The 20,997-nt window shown below is 41.5% G+C and overlaps 1 long non-coding RNA gene across 1 annotated transcript; it reads left to right on the forward strand.

Moving 5' to 3' along the window:
• Positions 1-203: 203 nt before the first annotated feature.
• On the forward strand, positions 204-20,299 carry LOC145044986 (uncharacterized). Its single transcript, XR_013681747.1, has 3 exons — positions 204-342; positions 602-648; positions 20,132-20,299. It is a non-coding gene; the product is annotated as an uncharacterized LOC145044986 (long non-coding RNA).
• Positions 20,300-20,997: the final 698 nt, after the last annotated feature.

Consider the following 20,997-nt stretch of genomic DNA (forward strand, 5'->3'; position numbering starts at 1 on the left):
GTATTCAATTTATTTTTATTGGAGTTTTTTTTTTTTTTTTTTTTTTTTTTTTTGCAGGTTTCAGTGTTGTGCGATTGGTATGTTATCTTATTGATTTCCAAGTAAGCAATAACCACTATGTTCTAGTTTTTTTCACTATTTGTATATGATGATGTCGGGTTTTAGGGATAATAAAGGTTTTCATGTTTTTTTCAATATGTATCATGTAGTTGTTTGCAATACAGTAAAATTGAGATTTTTTATACGGTTGTAGGCTTCGTGGGATAGAACCGAATCATCGATGTCTGAGATTAGTAAAACCCGATGTGGTGTTTTGATTGTTCTGCCATGGGTGGAATGAAGGTAATTTTTTATATTTTTCACTACACATGAAACAAAAATGATAAGGAAATTACTTATTTCATTTGTTTATAATATGTTTAGGTGAATAGTATGAGATCTGAGATTCTAGCCATGGTTTTGATAAAGCAATAATCTAGCATTACTTGATTTGTCACATGATATAGTGAAAATCGAAAATGAAACAACATAAAATTCATTTTAATGTATATTTTTTTTTCTTTTACGTTTTGATGTTTGTTTAATATTTTGTTTTGGTCAGCTAAAGGGATCGGGTATGCCATGAGTATTGCAGAAGAATCAACTGAGGTAATCACTTTTCTAATTTTAAGTGAATTACAAAATGGTCTTTGTGCTTTCAGTTTTTTACCGAGAAAAAATTAAATTCTACAGGGATACATACATGTAGCTTTACTTTTTATGGTGTAAAAAGGAAGATTATAAAAAGGTTATACTTTTGATTCTTGATAGTTCTATAACCATATTTGACGTGCCTTTTCAGGCATGAATTATAATTTGATAATAGAAAATCATATCGTATACAACAACTTATGTGAATACAGGACAAAGGTTGTACAGAAATTTGGTACTTTATGTTTGATGCAACAATATACAAGTGTTTCTTAACTCATCGCCCAAATTGCCAATATTTACTTAGTTAGTCATTCAATATATTTATATTTAAGGTCAAATAATTGATTGTTAGTTTGTTTGCGTTGAATATTTTTAAACTATATAAATAGTTTTTTCTATTTCAATTTAAATAAATTTCATTAATTTCTAGATGACCATATTCTTTTATATTTAGCTTGATAAATACATATTCGCAATGATATGATTCAATGTATAAAACATATCTTCATAGGGTCGATCCATGCTAACTTGGCCCGACATGACGTTCTAAGAGGGCTTTGTCATGTCAGGAAGTGATTGATACAGAGTATATGTAAAACATTCTAAAGTTTGTTGCTATTTCCTATTAATATTAATAAATAAGTACTTGTATAAACGCATTTTAAATACACACACAAATATACATACACACACACACACACACACACATATATATATATATATATATATATATATATATATATATATATATATATATATATATATACACACACATAAATAAAAAATATGTATAATTATAATAAATAAATATAAAAAACGCATTTATATATTTCTATACCTTAAAAAGGGTTTTAAAGCACTTTTTTATTTAAACATTTTTATACATGTATTTAATAATACATATAAAATACGTTTAAATGAGAAATGGGTTTTAAAACTATTTTTTAAGGTGTGAAATATATATATATATATATATATATATATATATATATATATATATATATATATATATATATATATATATATACAGGTTCATATGTTCAGTACATCTATTGTGTATGTATGGACCAATCAAAATTTAGGAATATTAAATAATTAATAAAAATTTAAGGGTATAGTAATAATTTTTATTATATTCAATTTTAGTAAATGTTGAAAACATTTAATACCCATTTAAATGAAAGAAATCAGTTTAAAACCTTGTAAATCATCCCCTTGTAATTACCTTTGACCTAACATTTTCCCATATATCGACAACAAAAATCACTGCCTCACATTAACTATCCCTTTACCGCAGCTCCTTAACCATCGCTGTTGGTAGACTATACCGCCTTCATCTCTTCAATACATCGAGGAATCACACATAGTACGTTTTTTACCCTTTTCTTATATATGATTCATATATCAAAGATTGAAGGATACCAATAATAACCCTACTGCTCATGATGTGTCTACCCTCCTAGCAGTAGTAGAATGCATCCTACCCTTCTTCCTTGAGTTTTGATTAATGGTTCACCTATGCAACATAGTCTCAATGAAGCTTTATTGATTGGAACCTATAATCTGGTGAGTAAATGTTAATCTTTCTTCTACATGATTTCTAACCCTAAACCAGATTATGGGGATGAAGGAAAAAAAAAAGCAAATGACAGAGATGATTTCAAACCCTCTAATTTGGTTGGAACTTTTTTTGTTTATGTTCTTAGTTTCCAATAGAATCCTAAGTCGTTTTCTTTATTTTCCTATTCAAACTGATGATTCTAAGTTTCCTAATTGATTTGTTTCAATATATATATATATATATATATATATATATATATATATATACTAATAAAAGAGTAGTTGTTTTATCATTTTTCATCATATTATACTTCTTAATTAATGTGTTGATGCTTGTCAATCTATTAATTCTTTATTTTAAATTTATTAGACATCATCATTAATGTGATGCTATTTGTCAATTTATTTATTCTCTATTTTAAATTTAAATTTTAAAATTTAAAATTTAAATTTATATTATTGTTTTCATTAATTTACAAATAAAAAAAATATCTAACATATATTAAAAATTAATTTTACATATTTATTTGAATCAACGATTATAATTTCATATCTATATTAATAAAAGAGTAGTTGTTTTGCCATGTGTCATCATATTATATTTCTTAATTAATGTGTTGACACTTGTCAATCTATTAATTCTTTATTTTAAATTTATTAGACATCATCATTAATGTGATGCTATTTGTCAATGTATTTATTCTCTATTTTAAATTTAAAATTTAAATTTATATTATTGTTTTCATTAATTTACAAATAAAAAATATCTAATATATATTAAAAATTAATTTTACATATTTATTTGAATCAACGATTATAATTTCATATAACTAGTAAAAACATCTCTTAATTAATAATTTATTTAAAATAATTGATTAATAATTTTGAGTTTTTACTTTAATTAATTTTGTAACTGTGGTTCCCACGAGTTATAAACTAATATATATATATATATATATATATATATATATATATATATATATATATATATATATATATATATATATATATATATATATATATATATATATATATATATATATATATAACCAACCATAACGGTTGATCAATTGATGGAATCACAAATAACTAATACTTATTATTACAACTTTCTTATCTTACTTCATAGTGTAACCTATTTAGAGTAAAATTAAATACATACCCTTATATTATCTATTACTAGTCAGAATAGCATGTCATTAAGTTTGGATCTTGATCTTGAATAATATATAGTCCCAACTCAATCGATTATAGTCCCAACTCAATCGATTATTGTGGTATATGCTACAAATCTGACAGAGAATCCAAGATCTTTATTGTCTTGATTATTTTGTTAGAATTACAAACCATATTGTGCATTCTGCTAAAATTTAAAATGTGATATATACTCTGTCATAATAAATGGTAATTGCACTTTAGATTTAATGATTCTTTTAGAATCTTAGTTTGCTTTTTTTTTTTTTGTTGTTGTAATAAATGTTTATATCGAAATGCTATTTACTGTAACAACCCAAAAATACGAGCAAAAAATTTCGTTTTTGAAAACATATACTTAACAAAACATTCGAAATAAAACGTTTACCGATCATAATATTCTATAAAGATATCGCATGTCTGGAAAAACATTTTCATAAAACATAATAATATCCGAGTAAAAATCCCCAGGAAGATTTCATAGTGCAGAATACGAAGCATGTGCGTGATGGGCCGCTACCGCGCCGACTCTTTCCCCTTCGAAGAAAAGGTACCTGAAACCAAAACTAAAAACTATAAGCACGAAGCTTAGTGAGTTCCCCCAACACACCACATACCATACAATCACATATCATGCATATATTGTCAGGCATATCTGGGTGCCCGACCTACCCCTTCGGTCCTCTCAACCGGATACAGACTAGTCTATCTGGGAGCTGACCTCCCCTTCGGTCCTCTCGACCGGATACTGACTAGGATATCTGGGAGCTGGCCTCCCCTTCGGTCCTCTCGACCGGATACTGGGGATTATTTCACCCCTACTACTACCACATAGCACATATATCACATAATCTATCTAGCATGGTTGGGCATGACCGCCCCTTCGGCCCTATCGACCGATATTCTGGGGACTATCTCCCCCTACTGTCATTAGCGCATATCATCATATCTTACTAGCACATTAGCACATCACAGGTAGCAGCAATCCTAGATGAATATCACAGAGACAAACATCTATCATACAATTTTATTGGCGGGCCGACATTGTAGCCTTAGACCCATCGCTAGTGGAATGTAACTCACCTTGTAGCTGCTGATCTGTGTGGGAACGGTCTGTCTGCTGCTGCTGCTCCGGAAATCCTCCGGCTTCAATTCCCACCAAACACTTAGTCAAATACTGCTAACCGACCTCAGGGTAAACTGACCATTTACCCTTAACCAAACCATGAGTCAAAGTCAAAGTCAACTTCCAGTTGACCTGACTCGCCGAGTTGGCTTGTCAACTCACCGAGTCCCTATCCCTTTGTCTGACCACTAACCCATCTCTACTCGTCGAGTTTGGCATTGACTCGATGAGTTTTCCTTCTAAGTTGATGACCCAACGTTCTTCATTCTACTCGCCGAGTTGTATGAACAACTCGTTAAGTTCGTCTTCATCTAAAGAACACTCTATGCTTAGACTCGCCGAGTTGTATGAACAACTCGCCGAGTCCGTTCTTGAGGCAATAAGATTGCCTTGAACTCGTCGAGTCATGGCCTTGACTCGCCGAGTTACTACATGAGTGAGTCTGGCTTCCAACCCACTGAGTCACACCCTATGACTCACTACTCCAACCCGCAAACACGAAAAGGGGTAAAACTCGGGGACTCGCGACTCGACTCCCCGAGTCAGATGAACAACTCGCCAAGTCTGCCACATGCAAATAGTATACACGCGATTTTGTTTGAATCCAGCCCATGCCATTCATAGATCTGGGTTCCTAGGGCCTGGTTTACACGTAAAGTTTCCAACTTTACGTGTAAATAAACACCCATGAGAGTTTTAGGGCTCAAAATGCACCAAAAGGGTAGATCAAGGGCTTTCATGCACTATGGTTCCATTAAGGCTGTAGATCCAAGCTCCTGGAGCTCAATCATGCCTAGATCTAGAGGCTAAACAACTTATCATCCACTCTAATACACAAACAAGCTTGGGGAAAGGCTCGAGAAAGACTTTCATGGAGCTACAAGGGACAACAAGCATGAAAACAGAGGGAAAATGAGTTATACCTCAAGTAAATCACTGATATAACACCAATAAGCATGGCCTCCTTCTTCTCTTCTTGATCTACTCTCCTTCCCTCTCCAAATCTTCAAGAAAACACACCAAAATGCTTCAATCTCATAAGGAACCAACTTAAACGAAGTATAAGGCTCTGGGGGGGAGGTGAAGGGGGCGAGCTTGGGGCAGATAAGAAGGCTTAAATAGGGTGCAAACCCTTGAAATTTAGGGTTTCATCAGACAACGGGGACTCGCTGAGTCTAGAATGTGGACTCGCCGAGTCGCCAACTTAAACGTGTTCCCGGACCCCCTCCCTACTCGGCGAGTCGGACCTACAACTCGCCGAGTCCAAGGCTAAAAATGACAAATACTTAGATAAATTTTACATACCAAGAACCAGGTGCTACAAATCTCACCCACTAATTTTAGACTTCATCCTCGAAGTCTGCTGCTCGATCCTAAAACAGCTCGGGGTAATGCTTCATCATTTCTTCCACCGGCTCCCAAGTCCATTCTGAACCCTTGCGGTGCTGCCATTGCACTTTCACTAGCTCCACCCTCTTGTTCCTTAGATCCTTCGACTTCCGGTCGAGGATTGCGACTGGGTGCTCAATGCAATTCAGACTGTCATCAACCTGTATATCCTCCAACGGCTCCACCGCTGAATCATCCACGAGGCACTTTTGCAGCTGGGAGACATGAAAGTTGTTGTGGATCTGACTGAGCTCGGCTAGCAGATCCAGCTTATATGTCACCTTGCCCACCCGGGCTAAAACCCTGAATGGCCTGATGTACCTTGGGCCTAGCTTACCCCGCTTTCTGAATCAGATGACGCCTTTCCATGGAGACACTTTCAGAAGAACCATATCCCCGACTTGGAATTCCAAGTCTGAACGGCGCTTGTCGGCGTAACTTTTCTGCCGACTCTGAGCAGTCTGAAGCCTGCTCTGGACCTCTTGAATCTTCTCTGTTGTCTGGAGCACCACTTCGGTGCTTCCCATGACCCTCTGGCCAACCTCTCCCCAACATATCGGGGTCCTGCATCTCCGTCCGTATAACATCTCGAAAGGAGGACGGTCAATACTCGTTTGGTAGCTATTGTTGTATGAGAACTCAGCTAAAGGAAGATAAGTATCCCAACTACCACCGAAATCTAGCACGCATGCCCGCAACATATCCTCAAGAGTCTGGATGGGCCGCTCACTCTGACTATCTGTCTGCGGGTGGAAGGCAATGCTAAAATGCAGACAAGTGTCCAACTCATCATGAAACTTCTTCCAAAACCTAGAAGTAAAACGCACATCTCTATATGAAAAAACTGATACTGACACCCCGTGCCGCGCCACTATCTCCCTGATATAGATATCGACCAATTTCTCGGCTGAGATGCTCTCCTGAATCGGTATAAAATGGGCGCTCTTGGTCAATTGACCCACGATGACCCATATAGAATCCACTCCTCGCGTGGTCCTGGGAAGCTTTGTGATAAAATCCATCATAATATCTTCCCATTTCCACAATGGGATATCCAACGGCTGCATCTTGCCGTGCGGTCTCTAATGCTCGGCCTTAACCTTCCTGCAAGTCAAGCACTGCTCGACATACCAAGCCACATCCCACTTCATGCAGGACCACCAATAGTCCAGAAGATGATCCCTATACATCTTCGTCGCCCCGGGATGAATGGAGAATCGGAATTTATGCGCATCCTCCATCAAGATCTGGCGTATGCCTCCGAGGTATCGCACCCATACCCTACGATGTAATGTCAATAATCCCCTGCTATCATAGTCGAAGGAGGAAACCTCAACCACTATGCGCTCACTCTTCTGATGTTCCTCCTTCAGGGCCTTCTGCTGGGCCTCCCGAATCCACTCCAAAAGCGGAGTCACCACTTTCATCTGCATGCAAATATCCCTGATCGGTGTCGCCTTGCGGCTAAGCGCATTAGCCACCACATTGGCCTTCCCCGGGTGGTAAAGGATCTCACAATCATAATCCTTCACCACATCAAGCCACCGGCGCTGCCTCATGTTCAAATTCAGCTGGTCCATGAGGTACCTCAAACTCTTGTGGTTCGTGTAAATGGTACATCGAACCCCGTAGAGGTAATGTCTTTAAATCTGGAGGGCGAAGACCACCGCTCCCAACTCTAAATCATGCGTCGGGTAGTTCGCCTTGTGAGGCTTCAGCTTCCTCGAAACGTAGGCTATGACGTGCCCTCTCTGCATCAGCACCGCACCCAACCCTGAAATGGACGCGCCACAATATACCACAAAATCCTCCACGCCCTCTGGCAGGGCTAAGATTGGTGCCTCGCACAATCTTTGTCTCAGAACCTCGAATGCTGCCTGCTGCTCAGGCCCCCATCGAAAGACTACAGCTTTCTTAGTCAACCGTGTCAGGGATACGACTATCTTGGAGAAGTCCTGAATGAATCTCCGATAGTATCCCGCTAAACCTAGGAAACTCCGAATCTCGGATGGAGACTTCGGAACCTCCCATCTCATCACGGCCTCTATCTTGGCTGAGTAAACCAGTTTACCATTCTGGTTGACTAGGTTCCCAAGGAATTAAACCTCGCGCAACCAGAACTCGCACTTGGAGAACTTAGCGTACAAGCTCTCCCTCCTCAGAGTCTCCAAAACCTCTCTGAGATGCTCCTCGTGCTCCTCCTGCATGTTGGAATAAACCAAGATATCATCAATGAAAACTATCACAGATCGATCCAGCATCGGTCTGCATACGCGGTTCATGAGGTCCATGAACGCGACATGAGAATTGGTGAGCCCGAACGACGTCAACACAAACTCATAATTGCCATAACGCATCCGAAACGCAGTCTTCTGCACATCCTCCTCTATGACCCTCATATGATGATAACTCGAACGCAAATCGATCTTGGAGAACCAAGATGCTCCCTGCAACTGATCAAAGAGGTTGTCAATCCTCTGGAGCGGGTAACGGTTCTTCACCGTTACCTTGTTCAGCTCCCGGTAATCTATAAACATCCGATGCGACCCGTCCTTCCTTTTCACAAACAGGATCGGGGCTCCCCAGGGTGAACTGCTCGGTCTAAGGAATCCCTTGTCTAACAGCTCCTGTAGCTGTGTAGACAACTCCTGCATCTCAGGAGGAGCCAACTGATACGATGCCTTGGCTATCGGAGCCGCACCAGGGACTAGGTCGATCCTAAACTCTACCTGTCGCTCTGGAGGTATTCCAGGAAGCTCCTCCGGGAACACATCGGCGTAGTCTCGCACCACTGGAACCTCGTTCACCGTCGCCTTACCCGCCTCCCGGGTATCCACAACATACGCGACATATCCCGCGCAACCCTGCTGAAGGTAGCGCCTGGCTCTCGCTGCTGAACATACTGTGGGTTCACGTTGTGGCCTCTCACCGTGGATCACCAACTCTCCCCCACTTGGGGTCCTGATTCGCACTAGCTGTTGTGTGCAATCTATCACCGCCCTATTAGGGCTCAACCAATCCATGCCTATAATCACCTTGTTCCCACGCAACGGAATGGGAACCAAATCCACCAAGTAGCGCTCCTTGAATAATCTCAAAACACAATCTCCGAACACCGCTGATGCCCGCACCGATCGATCATCAGCGATCTCTACCTCTAAAGGGCAATCCAACATGCGTGAAGACTCAGTAAACTTCTTGCTAAGCGCAAGAGAAACAAACGATCGGGTAGCACCCAAGTCAAAAAACACCTGAACAGGGATACCGTTCACACACAACGATCCTAAAGCATATACACAGAGCACATATCAATAACATAACAACATGAAAATGAAATAGAGGGAAAGAATCATACCCATCACCACATCGGGTGCGCGTGCCTCCTTGGTAGTCAGCTGAAATGCCCGGCTCCTCACCACTGGAGCCTCTGCCTTGCCCTGCCGGCCATCAGTGATCCGCAGGGTCGCTGAAGCTGGTGCCTTTATTGGCGCGGGTGTTGTCAACTGAGGGCAACTGGCCTTCTTGTGGACCCTCTGGTTGCAGTGAAAACACAGCAACTCAGACGTATGTATCATAGGTGCAGGGGCGGTACAATCCTCAACTGAGGGAAATTGGCCTTCTTGTGGCTCCCAACGAGTCACCAACGGAGTTCCACCAATCCCTAGCTCGATCTCGTAAACACCCTGCTGCAAACCTCACCTTCGACCCCTCAGGGCAGAAGCTAGTCAACTGTGTAAACTCAATGTCTGCAATCCATCGCCTGGCAGCTATGGGGTCCTTTGCCCCATGAAAATCGGGCGCACCACTTCCCCTGAAGTCCTTAAAGGATAGTGTGCGAGATCCCGACTGGCCAGATGCCATGTCGCTCCTGAACGCCCTGAGGCGATCCTCCATCAACTCATCTATCCCCTCCTTGATCGACCCGAAGATGATGGGGGTCGACTCAAGTATGCCTCTGTTATATCTTATGCGATGAACTCACGTAGCCTCTCATCTACTGGCTCGGACCTGATCCCAAACCCGATCCCTCTCCTGAACTACCAACTGTCAGCCTCGGACGTAGTACCACCATTCTGCAATACATAAATAACACCCGTTAGTGATACTGATACCTCTTGAGGGATCACCTCTACTACAAGTTCCCCGATCTTATCTTGGCTTTCCTTGGTTCGGGTACGAATCCTCTGCTTCCAGTAGTACAGGCCCATACTACCTTCCACATCTATCTGTACCTTCTTCAAGGACTGCCTCGACTCCACCAGATCCCTTACACTACTGTTGATCACCGCTATACTTATCCTAGGCTTGCCCTAGGGAAATCTCTGACTCCACCCTACCCGGTTCTCAACTGCTGAAGGCCTCTGAGTAATGCCACTTAACCATTACATGAATACCATCACATGTGACATGATGTATTCACCTAATGTTATGAGGCTCAGATAATCCTTCGGGTATTAGACTCGTCCCTACAACGGTTAGACTCAAACAAGAGTTGCGCAATAGGGCCAAATCCAGCACTCTAAGATTATTCAACCCTGATCACATGTGACGTAACGTATTCACCTAATGGCTAACTCCTATTGCTCAGAGTCCCACGAAGCACGGAGCAAGCAACATTCAGACAAAAGGAAACATTCTCAAGCAACTCCACTCTCATAGAGAGAGACTAAACTAGTATACAGTGCTAAACTCATACAATCAGGCATAACCCTAACAAGTTATCCTACTGTTGTCTACTCAATTCTAGCATGCAATTTTCATACACTGAAGCACATAAATTAGGCACATAAGGTATCACTCCTAGATCCTTGGTCCTATTCTAGCATGCTGTTCTACTGAAACTGATAAACATAACATAAGCTTGTATGGGTACTTTGGGGAATACTTACTTGAGCTCGGCCGGTCACGCACATCATACACTTCGTTCCTTCTTAAAAACTCTTAGAAAACATTTTCTTTTTCACATTACTTTAATCCCTCGATTTGAGTCCAGACACCCCCGAAGGTGTGTCCCAATCCCTCAAACCAGGGCTCTGATACCAACTTGAAACATCCCAAAAATACGAGCCAAAAATTTCGTTTTTAATTAAGCGATTTAAAAAAAACGTTTGTAACAAAATATCACACGATCATATTATTTGATAAATCATGTCCCGTGGCCGTAAACCAAAACATAAAACATGAAAAATGTTAGAGTACAAAATCCCAGAATGACTCTTGGTGCGGAAATCAAAAGAGCGTGTGTGATGTGCCGCTACCGCGCCAACTCCTTCCCCTTGACAGAAGAGGTACCTGAAACAACAACTGAAAACCATAAGCACGAAGCTTAGTGATTTCCCCCACTATACCACATACCATATAATCACATAGCATACATACTGCCAGGCAATTCTGGGGTGCCCGACCTACCCGATACGACCATTCTGGGGTGCCGACCTACCCGTGTCAAGTCATTCTGGGGTGCTAACTACCCATGTCAAGCCGTTCTGGGGTGCTAACTACCCTTCAGTCCTAACAACCGAACCTCGGGGACTATTTCACCCCCCAACTTCTACTATCACATATAACATAACATAACATATTACCAGACATATCTGGGGTGCCTGAGCTACCCTTCGGTCCTAACAACCGAACTCAGGGACTGGTCCCCTCCTACTACCTCTATCGCATATAACATAACAAGCCAGCATGCAAACATATCATCACATACTACCAGACGTACCTGGGGTGTCTGACTACCCTGCGGTCCTAACAACCAAACTCTACTACTATCACATACAACATATCATGCTAGCATATAACATATCAGGTAGTAGCAAACCTAGATGATATCACAAAGACAATCATCTATCATACGTCTCCCACTGGTGGGCCGGCATTGTGGCCTTAGATCCACCGTTACTGGAAGGTAACTCACCTCGAAAGTAGCTATTGAAGTCTGCTTGATGAGCGCCTGACTGCTGAATCGCAAATCCTCCGGCTATAAATCATAAACATAGGTTAAACACCCATAAATACTCTTAGGTCAAAAGACTGACCCTCCCTTGGTCCAAGGTCAACTCCTTGGTCAAAGTCAATGTCCATTTGACTGGACTCGCCGAGTCATGGCATAGACTCGTCGAGTCCTTCTCTTATTAACCTAGTCTACTCGACCAGTCCTTCTTCCTACTCACTGAATCACCCTTAATTCATTACTTGGGATGGTTGAACAGACTCACGACCCGAATCGCCGAGTTTGAAGAACAACTCGCAGAGTTCCAGGAAATCTTCATAGGACTCGCCAAGTTGCTCATCCAACTCGTCTAGTCTAAGGCCATCCTCATGGAACTCGCCGAGTCCTTGTGACCCATTTCCCATATAGGCCAAATATGAGACATGCAACACCTCAAAACCACAGTTCCATGTTCCTTGAGCATGCTTATCACGTAAAGTTGCAAACTTTACGTGCATGCATGGCCCTATAAGCTCATAAGGCCAAAACCAAACTCTTAATGAGGTTATACACTTAATGGGGATCTCAATCACAACCACAAAAACTTTATGCTTCTAATTCATCCAATAAGTCTAGATCTGAAGTCCTTACGGATCATTAAGCACAACACATGGAGTTTGGTGTTTTAGGGCTTGAAAACCACCAAATTGGGACAAAAATGGTAACTAATGACCTAAAGATCAAGGAAGGGACTTTTCTACCTGAATGCAAGCTTCTCCCTGAGTAGATTTCGGATCTACTCCTTTCCTTGCACTCTTCAACCACCTCTTTTTTCTTCTAAGCTCTAAACCTTCTTTACAAGGCCAAAAACACTCTCAACAACTATATGGGGGCTAGGGTCTCGCTCAACTGCTCTCTGGAAGTGTTAGGGACAAAGGAGGCCAAGTTAGAGCATTTAAATAGGGTGCAAACACCCGGATTAGGGTTTTTTCCCAAACAGGGTCTACTCGCCGAGTTCGAGGACCGACTCGCCGAGACCAAGGTCGAATTCCCGTGCCTTATCCCACTCCTACTAGGCGGGTTTGCCCATCAACACCCCGAGTCCAAGGCAAAATGCATTGTTTTAAAAATGTAAATAGCAAGGAGTACGTACCGGGAACCAGGTGCTACACAGGCGTTCGTCGACCTGAATGTCTTCCAATGATACTACGGTCTCCTCGTCCAATATGCACTTTTGCAATTGCAAAACATGAAAAGTTTTGTGGATCTGATTGAGTTCCTCATGAAGTTCTAATCTATAAGCTACCTTTCCAACCCTAGCAATGAACCTGAATGGCCCGATATATCGGGGACCCAACTTCCCCCTCTTCTTGAAGCGGATCACACCCTTCTAGGGTGAGACCTTTAGGAGTACCGTGTCACCGACCTGGAACTCTAACTCTGATTGGCGTCAGTAGGTGTAACTCTTCTATCTACTTGGTGCAGTCTGCAATCGCTATCTAATATGTTGAATATTCTCAGTAGTTTGTAAAACTACCTCTATCCACCCCATCACTCTATGACCAACCTCACCCTAACAGACCAAGGTGCGACATCTCCGCCCATACAACAGCTCAAAAGGCGGGGCACCAATACTAGAATGACATCTATTATTGTAGGCAAACTCTGCAAGGGGTAGATGGTAATCCCAGCTCCCATCATAATCTATGACACAAGCCCTCAACATGTCCTCGAGGGTCTGTATAGTCCGCTCGCTCTATCCCTCGATCTGCAAATGATATGATGTACTAAAATGTAGCCGTGTGCCTAGCTCCTCGTGGAACTTCTTCCAAAAGCAAAAGGGGAATCTAACATCACCGTCGGAAACAATAGAGACTGGAACTCCGTGGCGAGCAACGATCTCACGGACATACATGTCGGCCAACTTCTTGACTGACGAACTCTCCCGAATGGCCAGTAAACGGGCACTCTTGGTCAATCGATCCACGATGACCCATATAGAATCATATGCCTTTGTTGTCCTCGGCAACTTGGTAATGAAGTCCATCGTTAAATGTTCCCATTTCCACATGGGAATCTCTAGAGGCTGTAGCTTGCCATGCGGCCTTTGATGCTTGACCTTGACCATCCTGCAGGTTAAGCACCTCTTGCCTTACCAAACAATTTCTCGTTTCATGCATGACCATTAGTAGCTCAAACTCAAATCCTAGTATATCTTGGTGGTTCCCAGGTGAATAGAGAAGTGACACTTATGAGCCTCCTCCATAACCGTCTGCCTGACTCCACTTGACTTTAGAACCCATACCCGACCGCATCGGGTAAAGAATCCTCGACTATCCTGCACAAATCGGGTGTTCTCACCCCTGATCCTCTCTAGTTTCTAGTTCTCTGGTCGTATGCCCTCAGCATGAGCCACTCTAAACAAACTCACGAGTGGAAAAGCAACTGATATCCTCATACATGTTGATTGTATGGAAGACCCAGCTGAATTGCGGCTCAAAGCATCCGCCACCATGTTCACTTTACATGGGTGGTAAAGGATCTCACTGTCGTAGTCATTGACTACGTCTAGCCACGTACATTGTCTTATATTCAGGTTCGGCTGATCCATGATGTGTATCAGGCTCTTGTGATCCGTGTATATGGTATAACAGATCCCATAAAGGTAATGCTTCCAAATCTTGAGAGTGAATACCACCGCTCCCAACTCTAGATCATGAGTAGGGTATCTCGTCTCATGCGGATTCAGCTGCCGCGATGCATAGGCTATCGCCCGTTATCTCTACGTGAGGACTGTCCCCAGTCCCGTGATGGATGCATCACAAAACAATACAATATCCTCAACTCCCTCTAGGAGAGTCAAGACTGGAGCCTCACATAGTCGCTGTCGGAGGGTCTCAAATGCCCTTTGCTACTCGGGGCCCCACCAAAAATCCACCCCCTTCCTCGTCAGATGAGTGAGGGGTACTGCAATCTTCGAGAAATTTTGTACGAATCTCTGGTAGTACCCTGATAATCCCAGAAAACTCCTAATGTCTGAGGGAGATTTCGGAACCTCCCACTGCATAACTGCCTCGATTTTGGCCGTGTCGACCAAAAAATCCCCTATTTGTTAACGAGGTGTCCTAGGAGCTGGACCACTTGTAACCAAAACTTGCACTTCAAGAACTTGGCATAAAGCCATTCTCGCCTCAAAACTCCCAATAACTCTCATAGGTGCTCCTCATGATGCTCTAGGGTCTTGAAATATACCAAGATATCATCTATAAACATGATGACCGAGAGATCAAGCATCGGTCTTCAAACCCGATTCATCAGGATCATAAACACTGTTGGCACGTTGGTGAGCTCAAACGGCATCACCACAAACTCGTAATTTCCATAATGAGTTCGGAACACAGTCTTCTCCACATCCTCCTCTCTAACTCTGACCTGATGGTACCCTCACCTCAGGTCTATCTTGGAGAACCAGGATGTTCTCTGCAACTGATCAAAGAGATCATCTATCCTCGGGAGTGGATAACAGTTCTTCACCGTCAGCTTGTTCAACTCCGGATAATCAATGCAAATTCAGTGCGAACCATCCTTCTTCCTGACGAAGAGTATCGGTGCTCCCCACGGGGAACTGCTTGGACGAATAAACTGATTGCCCAGCAGTTCTTGTAGCTGTGATGACAACTCTTGTATCTCTAATGGCGCCAATTAGTACGATGCCCTGCAAATAGGGGTCGCACCTGGCACCAGGTCGATCCGAAACTCGACTTGCCTCTCCGGAGGTATCCCTGGTAACTCCTCCAGAAACACATCCGCGAACTCCTTCATCACTGGAACCTCTGAGACTAAAATCTGATACCTTGCTCGCGTATCCACCACATACACTAGAAAACCCACATACCCATGCTGAATATACTGTCTGATCCTGGCGGCTGAACAAAACCCTAATCCCACTCTGGTACCCTCACCATAGACAATCAAATCTCCCTCACATGGGGTTCGAACCACTACCCGCTGACCCTTGCAGTCGATCATGACGCCGAATCGACTAAGCCATTCCATCCCCATAATCACACACACATCCCCCATCGGGATCGGAATCAAGTCGATCAGAAAAGATACCCCGAAGATCTCTAACTCACACCCCTGTAGACCGAAGTGGCGAAAACCCCATGTCTGTTTGTGATAGAGACTCGCAACAGACACTCTAGCTCTCCTACTGGCACTGAACTCCCCACTAAACGCATAAGATACAAACGACCGACTCGCCCCTGAGTCAAATCAAACCAATGCAGGAAAGGAGTTCAATAAAAACGTACCTAATCACAGGTACAACATATAAGCATAAAAAATATATAATCAATAAGAGAAAGGATAGAAACATACAAGCAACCACATCCGGTGCTCCTCTGGCCTCCTCCGCTGTGAGCTGGAAGGAACGTCCTTGAGCCCTCGGGGGATCCACCTTACCCTGCTTCCCGTCAGTAATCCTCAGTGTAGTTGGTGTGGGTGCCTGCACCGACTTGGCGGCTAGTAGGGGGCACTGGGATTTTATATGGCCCACTTGCTCACAATGGTAACAAAGTCTGACTCCGGGAGTCGGAGTCTGCTGCCTGCAATCCTTGACTAGATGGCCCTTCTTGCCACATCGGTGGTATCCGCTCCCTGATTGGAAAGTCCCAAATAAGCCTTTCCACACTTCCCACAAGTGCGGCCTAGATGTCCCCAAGATCTAGTACCAGCAGTATAAGACCGCTTTAGCGCCGGATGTGACTATGCTAAGGCCTGCCGCTACTCACTCAATTACAGCTCAATCTCCAACTCACGCCGCCTAGCGGCCTCCTATAAGTCCAACAGTGTATCACATTACTGGGTGGAAACAAACTGATGGATGTCAGTTTTGAGCATGCTTAGATAATGTGTCATCTGAGCCTGCTCCGAAGAAAACTCCGGGCAAAACATCTCCCTCTCGGTAAACTTGTGGGTGATCTCCGTCACTGACTCCGTACCCTGTCTCAGATCCAAGAACTCCTGTGACAATTGCTCACGCTCGACCCGAGGAATGTAGCGAGTGCAAAACATATCTCTAAACTGCTCCCAAGTAACCGCAGCTCTCTGGTCATCCGTATACGACCCAGTCATCAATCTCCACCAATCCTTTGCCCCAGACTTCAGGAAGTTCAAGGCTCATCTTACCTTCTTGACAGTAGGACATGAGTACGTGAACAAACATCCCTACACGTCATACAACCACCTCATGGCTATCATCGGATCTGAGTCCCATTTAATGTTAGGGGCTTTGTGTTATCGAAGTCCCGGTACTGAAAAAGCTCGGCCAGCTCCTCCCCGTGCCATTGTAGCTACTGTGTCAGCCGTCTCAACAATGGCTGCATATCTGTCATCAAAGTAGTCCATCATAGCGGTCTTAATAGACCCAAACATCTCGAAAATCTGACCCTGGAAAATCTCGACCACCTCCTCGCGGATGATCTCCCTGACACGATCCTTTATTAATACCGGCCCACCCTGGCTGATAATCTCTGGCGCTGTCGGGGCCTCCTGATCGCCCTGCCTAGATCCTGATCCAGATACAGTCACAAAACGCCGTGTAACCACCATTCTTAAAATACACCCAGAAGATATCAGATAAATTACATAAATAATAGGGAACTAACTGCCAACTTAACCTTGGGGGTTGTTGCTTCCTTGCTACGTGTATGGGTCTTGTGCTTTCAATAGTATGGGCCCATACTACCTTCCACACCTACCCATATATGTCTCAAGTATCACCACAACACCCTAAAATTATACATGTACATAGTGGTCGCTCAATCCTCACTCCTAGAGGAAGGATAACTATCTCATAACTAACCTACCGGCCTCACACAACCCATCCATGAAACTTCTGCCAACCCTGCAGCACTCCTGTATGCTAACCATACATAACATTGGACCCTATAGACTTTCGAATACCTAATCCTACCCTAAGCCCTTCATTAAAAAAGAACAGGAAATAAGTCCAAACTAAACATTCTCAGGCTATAAGATCTTAATTATGTATAGCCGTGATGCATAAACAAGCAACTACAGTAATGATGTCGATTTCATATAAGGAAATATGACAACCTGATATTTCGAGTCCATCTAATGACCTAAAAGTCATGGCTTTGTAATCTACTTTTGATATAATAAAAATAGCGTCAAAAATAAAATTTTCAAAGGTCTCAATTGGGTTGCATAAAGTAATAGATATCGTGACAAGGTTTTCAGAAATGAAAAGAACACAAAAATCCGAGTTATAACGAAGAAGTTATGAGCAATCGAAAATCCGCAACAAAACCGGTAAAACACTGTTAAGCGTAAAACAAAAATCTCAGAAAAATACTTTTTAGCCTTAGGTACCTAAATGAATGTCGTAAATATCATCAAACCGTGAACTTACATAAAAACAACGTCAAAATCTGACTTCGTATGAGGAAGTTATGATTTTTCTAAATTTCAGAGTAATGGTAAATAGCTAAAAACTTGAAATAGAGATCGAGCGATATTTAGCCGACACAACCAAAATGAAAACTGAAGATCTGGACAATAGTAGTACAACGGTAAAAAGACAGACGAAAATGGACATTGGATGAAGAAGTTATGGATTTTTAACAGACTTTTCCAGTCTCGGCCTGTTAAAAATATAACATTAAAAATAAATTTCAAAATAGCCGACGAAATTTAAACGAAAGTTGTAGAGTATAATCTCACCTACGCGTGGATATAAATAACAACAAAAATGGAGCTCATATGCGAAGGTTACACAGTTTAGAGGATTTGGGCACTCAAACCGATTGAGTACGCCCAATGTACGCCATACGGTGCCTCGGATCAGCCACGTCTCCCCTATACCCATGTACCACGTCCCATCTGAAGATCGGAGATTGATGAAGGTGCCAGGCATGAAGTACACACTGCGAACAGCAGTACGCCCAACGTACGAAGAACGCCCTACGTACTTCGGAGTACACCCAGCGTACGAGGCCAGGCTCCCCTCCTATAAATATGATACGAGGCTGCCCGGGTTTGGTTGCTTTTCTCTCAACTCTTTCACCATCAAACACCTCTTTAGCCCCTCTAAGCTACCTCAAAGCCCCAGTTACGTATCCAAGCTGCAACGAAGGTCTGAAGCTCCGAAGTTCCCGGTAATGTATTGCCTGCACGAAGCCCAGTTCTTCACCAGAAACTCAGGGATAAGATGAGAAAGATCATTCCTAGAAACGAAACGTTGTCTAAATCACCATTTATCAAGTGAGTTCATACCCCTATATTTTTACGTCTTTTCTATGTTTTAAGGGGGGGTGGGGGGAATACAAGTGAAACGCAAGAAAAACGTATGTTAAAATACAAATCGTTACATATAAGTTCTAATGTTTTACCTACATCTTATGTATAGATGTTAAATACGTAAAATAACGTTACTACTAACATTGTAGACTACTTTACATGCAAAGTTGGTAATACACCAAGGTTTATCATTCAAATGAAACACACTTTTTTGAAAAACTATAATAGGTGTAGTTTACGAGTTATTCATGATAGTTTCACATATTATAAACAAAAGAGGAAATACTTATATTTACAAGAAAAATGGACTTTTCATACGTAAACCTATTGATACTAAATTTTGTGAGATATCTGGATTCATCGAACCTTTTAGTTCACAGATTAAGTCCTATTTTATAAGCCATAATCTCTTGTAGGGAAAGCGTGATACTTGTGTATAGATCTAGAAGGGATTGACAATCTCGCACCTAAACTGTTAGCTAGAGTTAGACTGGCAGGTCTGGGGTGACAAACGTCATATCATTCCAACTCCTGAAGAACGTTGTTACAGGTAGTCTGGGCAATGGCACGGTTATAAAAACTCACATGGAGTATTAATACATCTTGGTTTACGGGGCTATTAAACGCCTTATTGATTATATATATATATATATATATATATATATATATATATATATATATATATATATATATATATATATATCTACTTATACTATTTTAGGTATGGAAAATACTTATGCATTCCGGTTTTTGGGACTTTTAAAACCACCACTCAATTATGGAAAATATTGGATTTTCTAGAAACAAGCTCGAATTTCTTTATACTAAAAGGGCATACTATTCCTATACAAAAATGCTTATGTACTCACCAACTTAATTGTTAACACTTTTTCAAAACTATTTGTATTTCTCAGGGATTCAGTAATACAAGTAAACACCAGCTTTTGGGGAAGTGACGCTAAGGCGTCAGTTTCAAAACTTACTAAATCTTCATATTGTAATTTACTTTGAAACATGTATTACATTCAACAATGTAACTTTTAAAATATATTTGTGATGGTTGTATTTAATTTCTTTACAAATACTTAACTGTTATGATACTACGTGAAGTCATCCACCCCCGAATGTTTCCGTCATTCTGTTTTGGGGGCGCGACAAATTGGTATCAGAGCATTGTTTATAGTGAACTAAGTATATCGAACCGCATAAGATATATACAAACTATAATGCAAAGGGACTAAAACTCTATGACAAAATGTTTTTCACAAACTATACTTTTAATAAATTAAAATGTTAGTGTTATAAAAGTATACGTACATGCATGCAATGGTCTAGTATCCTAGTCAAAACTATACAAAAGCATTAAGACAAGTTTGACACTATGATTAGGCCTCAGAATATGTAATCATATATAGGATGAATATAGCCTAATCAACTATATTTATCCGAGATACAACCAATGTATGTCGGGGAATAATCATAGCGAGCAACAAGTCAGAAACTTTCTAAAGAAAACACTAGAATCAAACTTACAAATTTAAAATACTATAGTAGTATTTTGTGTTTCTATAATTACTTATTTAAGAACAAAAAGGTCTTTATTAGTAGGTCAATAGTTGCTGAGTGGATACATTAAGGTTATATGTGACTAGGGTATCATAGACTCAGAATCTATAATCTTTGATTTACTTCATGTTCCTTGTTTGGTTGTGGAGTTAGAGTTAGGATCACTTATTCGAAGGTCTATTCTATCTTGGTTACACATGGTTGGTATGCACTG

The sequence above is a fragment of the Lactuca saligna genome, chromosome 5 (assembly GCF_052625555.1).
Source record: "Lactuca saligna cultivar CGN05327 chromosome 5, ASM5262555v1, whole genome shotgun sequence".
Lineage (NCBI taxonomy): Eukaryota > Viridiplantae > Streptophyta > Magnoliopsida > Asterales > Asteraceae > Lactuca > Lactuca saligna.